The sequence below is a fragment of the Phytophthora infestans genome, genomic scaffold (assembly GCF_000142945.1).
Source record: "Phytophthora infestans T30-4 supercont1.174 genomic scaffold, whole genome shotgun sequence".
Lineage (NCBI taxonomy): Eukaryota > Oomycota > Peronosporomycetes > Peronosporales > Peronosporaceae > Phytophthora > Phytophthora infestans.
The window spans coordinates 120,285-125,296 of record NW_003303585.1 but is presented as its reverse complement, the minus strand read 5'-3'; the positions used below and the strand labels follow the sequence as shown (position 1 = coordinate 125,296).

Below are 5,012 nucleotides of genomic sequence, written 5' to 3'. Positions count from 1 at the left end.
CGGCCTCCTTGAGCACCCGACCGAGGAACCGTACGGGGTGTAACTTGCCTTCATGTTCTTGCATTAGCGTAGTGCTCAACGCCCATTCATTCGCAAAGAGCATGACGTAAACTTCTTTCGACCGATCGAAGTGCCTGAGGATGGGTGAATGTGAAACACTCGTCTTCAATTTTTCGAAGGAACGACGTGCCACAGAAAGGCCGCCTTCAACGGCAAAGTCTTCATCCTTGAGCTGGTACAGCGCTGCACCGTAGACCGCGAAGTCTTGAATGAAGCGACTGTAGTAATTAACTGCTCCAAGAAACGACTGCATGCCCTTCTTACTCGTTGGAATCGAAAGCTCGGTGATGGCCGCAAGCTTCTTGGGGTCAGCCCTGATACCTTCTGGCGAAATTTTATGCGACAGAAAGTCCACCTTGGGTTGGCAGAAGATGCTCTTGGTGAAGCTAATGCTGACCCGACACTGTGCAAATCTTGCCAGCAATCGGTCCAGCGTCGCCAGGCAGCTGTCGAAATCCTCGTCACCGAAGCAAATATCATCCACAAACGACCGCCGACCAAACACGGGTACCAGCGATGATTCGTCTGGCTCCCCGTTAGTAAACATGTCAGCGACGGGGCTGTTGACGAGTTGTAGTACAGGGTCGGTCTCTACCGGTGCTTCGCGGTCTGCCGCGAACTTCGTTTGAAACGAACCCTCGGCGCTTGGCCCACGACGTTCCTTGGCCTGTTCTTCAGCTAAACGCATCCTCTCCAAGTATTTGAGCCAACCTCCTTTAGGTTGAACGAACCCCCAGAGTGCATTGTCAATCATGCGCTGGTAGATCTTCGGCGCGTTCTTTAATCCAAAGGGCATGCGCAACCACTCGAAGTGTCCGAGTGCGCAGACAAACGCCGATACTTTACGTGCTCGCAAGATCATCATGATCGCCCAGAAGCTGCTGGCTGCATCCAGCGAGCAGAACCATAGGTAGCGCTCTAGATCGGTTAACAGGTCGTCGACTAGCGACATTGCATACTCCATGATCGCGGTGATAGCATTCACCATCTTGTAATCAATGCAGAGCCGGATGTCCAGCCCATTCTTTTTCATCACAATCACGATCGGCGATGCCCATGGACTGTCTGAAAAGACGATCAGTCCTGCTCGCAACAAAGCGCGCAGCAGCTCGTTCAGTTTGCCGAGAAATCGTAGCGGCACGCGCCGGGCACGCTATTTAATTGGGGCGTGCCCCTGTGTGTCGATATCGCATACCGCGCCGTAGGCTGGCGGTGGTAGTGCGTTACCACTAGCAATCAGGATGTGCTCGTGGTTCTTCAGTGTCGCGACCAGACGTTCTCGGCGATCAGTCGACAGCTGAGGATCAGCAACATTAGACGCAGTGTAGTCTATCGTCGTGTTGATCTCTTCGGTCAGGTCCGGCAGGAATGCCAGTTCCTTCGCGTAGTCTTCCAAGCCAATGTTGTTAACTGGGTGTTCGTAGAAGTCATTTCTCGTATCTTTCGTTGCTTCATTTCCTTCGGCTGTTAATACTCGAGCAACCGAGATGTATGTTCCATCCAAAGTCGCTACGGATTCTTCCTTTGACTCAACATCGGTATCCGCTTTGATTTCAACAGTCGGTTCTGGGTCCATCTCCTTCCCATCCTGGTTTCCCATCTCTGGGCCATCTGCCGAGTCGTCGTTCGCAATATTGAATGCGCGGGTCGCCGACATATTGGGTTGTTGACTTTTGTTCAGCTCCTCGTTCTGCCGCTGTCTTGACAGTTCGGCATTCGCACCAATCTTGCAATGAATACTCGGTGCCGTACTCAACACCTTCAGCGCGATGCCTGCATCCTCTGGATCAACCACCGATGTCTCGTTCGCAGATTTGGTGGCACACAAGGCCGGGACAGCTTCGTCAAAACGGGTGACTCCATTCAATCCAGTGCCGTTGCTTCTCGCTTCCGTGGTCACCCCTGACTGGACACTAACACTCGTTGGCGTATGTACCACGTTTACCGGCCTCAGTGGTTCGTGTGTACGCACTACCGAGGCTTCGTTCGCGTTATTGCCTCCGCCATGGGTTGTCGTGTACGTGTCCAAAGGTTCTTCGGAAGGTTGACCGTCGGCCGAGTCCCCGGCTGTCACCCCAGACGCCAGACAGGCTTCCACTCGTTCACGTTCCTCCCGGATCAGTGCCCAGCGCTCTGCACACGTCAGACGATCACTAGAATCCACTAGCGACTTTTCTAGAGGTCGTGCTAGCACCCCACTGGGTTCTGGATAGTCCGGTCGATCAACTGCCGAAGGCTGAGTTGCAAGCCACTGCTCGTAGATTTCACATTCACGCTGAAAGAGCTCGCGGTCTCTACAACCATCGTAGGCCAACACTTGACAGGCTTGGTACTTCTTGGACTCCAGACGCACATCGCCGTCACCTCGTGGCAAATCCCCATCTGGAATCCACATCGCGATCGAGTCGTGTGCTGGTAGGTACACAGTTCGATCAGACACGTTGGTCAACCGAATGCTCTGAGGCAGTCCATGCCGAAACCTCGTCACTGACGGGATTAACTTGTTCGTTCGACGGACCCACAGTACGTGTTCCTCCAGACCGACTTGGCGCTTCGCTAGTCGATATTCTCGCCACTCGTGCGCTTGAATGTCCAAACGCTCGGGTGGCCCGGCGTTAACATGGGGGCCGTACTCTTCGCTGTCGATCATATTCTTGGTCTTGATCAGCGGGATTCGAACTTCGTGCGGTAATTGCGCCGCGCCGTGAAACAGGTCCAACCGGATCCCAGCTGGGATCATAAAGTCGGTCCCGAGTACTCCGTCGACGCCTGCACTATGCGCCATTACCCACATCTCGAACTCGTACACCATCTCCCATCCGAGCGTAATCTTGACGCACGCTCGTCGCGTCGTAGACACCTTGCCTTCGTTAACTCCTTGAATGTCAATGCGGCGTCCGTGATCGGGTACATCTCGGAGTCGCGACTTCTTGGCAAAGGCGTCAGTGATCACACTAACGTTCGCTCCTGTGTCGAGGAGGATCCTCGCTCGCTGGTCGCTCACAGCGCCTTGCACCAGAGCTCTCATTCTGATCCGTCGGTCGAATTTCTTGGTCGACCACCACCTCTGTCTCTCGCCAGGGTTCAACTTCATCATCTTGGAGTGACCCTTGGGCTCGTCTCGCGCTGCACTCGAAAACAAGCCGAACAAACCCTCGCTGGTGCCCTCATCAGCATCAGCACACTCCACTCTCTCTCCAACAACTCCACCGAGGATTCTTCTCCTCTCCTTTTCATTTTCCGTCGTGTTCACACTTGTTACGTAGTTATCAGGCCATTCACTCTGCCCCATGAAAGCAAAGATACACTCTGCTTCCATTGAAGGCTCGGTTAACTGTGGCAGCCCGATAGGGACCAACCCAGTTGTAGTTGGCGGGCTGCCTAGTTTAAATGACGTTCTTGAGCGACGGTCTTGAGCTCTGGCGGGAGTTCTTCCTTCGTGCCTTTAGTGCGCACGAATTTGGCAAGGTCTTGGAAGTTGCGGAAAAGTTCGCATTGTCCTGCATCGTGGAGCTGCTTGCAGAACTTGCATCGCTTGTTACAGTAGTGGGTGGAGTGACTCATGCCACCGCACACCGCGCATGGTCCGTACTGTGGGCGTCGGTTGTCGCAGTTGAAGTCACGTCGACCGCGTTGGTCCTGATTGAACCCACGGTCACTACTTCGGCGATCTTGATTGAAGCCATTCTCGCGATCAGGCACGTTTCCACGCGGTTGACGGTTGTCTGAACGTGCGTAGGTGCCTTCAGCAGCTGCACGGCGTTCATTTTCGTTAGCAGCGGCGAGGTATCGGTCGTTTTCATCCAATGAGAAATCACCATCCGTATTATCGGGCTGAAAGTCATTGTACTCGTCTAGGACATTGTCGTAAGCGTTCGGATCTTCGTTTGAATACTCGGTGCCTCCCCTGAGCAGCTTCACGACTTTCTAATTCAGCTAGTAGGCCGTCCATCGTGGCTTCAACGAGCGTCACTCTTGGTTTGTTGCGGTTGTCATCGCGGCAGCAGTCATCACGCCGATTGTTGCGGGCGTACCCATCGTCGCGTCGCGCGTCGCGACTCTTGGAGTATCGGTACTCACTGTCACGCTTGGCCATTCTCTCCTTGCCCTTGAGAACATCTTCGATGATCTCTTCGAGCTCGTGAATGTCGGCGACTCGAGCGTGGTAGAGACTCTCCGCCAGCTTGTCATCATCGCATGTTGCCAGGAACTGCTGTACGTGTTCTTTCGCGTCGCGACCACTCTTCTCGAAGTGTAGACGGGCGGTCCGAGCATAGCCATTCAGCCTGTCTATGTAGTCGCACAGATGTTCATTACGTTCCCGCTTGGCGGAGTAGTGACGCGACAGTGCCGTCTGCGTGAACTGCGAGCAGTAGTAGCGGATGAACGCGTCGCTCAGCAGCTTCCACTTGCGCTTCGTCTTCTTCGGAAGTTGACGGAACCACTGAATGGCTCCGTCCCGGAGACTTAGCTCAAATGGAATGCACCATTTATCGGCATCTGTGTGGGTTCCAGTCATTTCATAGACGAACCCACGGAGCCACTGCATACAGTTCTCGCTCTTGTTGCGAGAGCCTGAGAACGGCGTGATGCGATCCAGCGGTCGGTGCGAAGCCATTTCAATCCTCGGTGTTGGGTCCACGTCGTTCAGCGTCGCTAGCTCATTCATCTGACGCGTCAACTCGAGAGCTCTTTTCTTGATTCTATGGGTGGTGGTGCATGGGCCGTTCTTAGTTGGTGGAGTGATTTGTCTGGTTAATTCCGTTAACGAACGAGACCTCCGCGTGCTAAATAGTTCCGCTTTACCATTTTTGGTAGGGATTGTGGACTTCTTAGAGGGACTTATTGGGGTAATCAAACCAGAGATAGGTGGAGGGCATAACCAGGGTCTGTGATGCCCTTTAAAATGTCTGGGCCGCCCGGACGGCTACCCATGGATGCGGTTCAACGAG

At 53.9% G+C, this 5,012-nt stretch overlaps 1 non-coding gene across 1 annotated transcript; it reads left to right on the top strand.

Annotated features, from left to right (window-relative positions):
* Positions 1-4,744: 4,744 nt before the first annotated feature.
* Positions 4,745-4,962, top strand: PITG_33473 (the record flags this gene model as incomplete). The annotated part of the gene is made up of 1 exon (XR_009934867.1): positions 4,745-4,962. It is a non-coding gene; the product is annotated as an 18S ribosomal RNA (ribosomal RNA).
* Between the last annotated feature and the right edge of the window lie 50 nt (positions 4,963-5,012).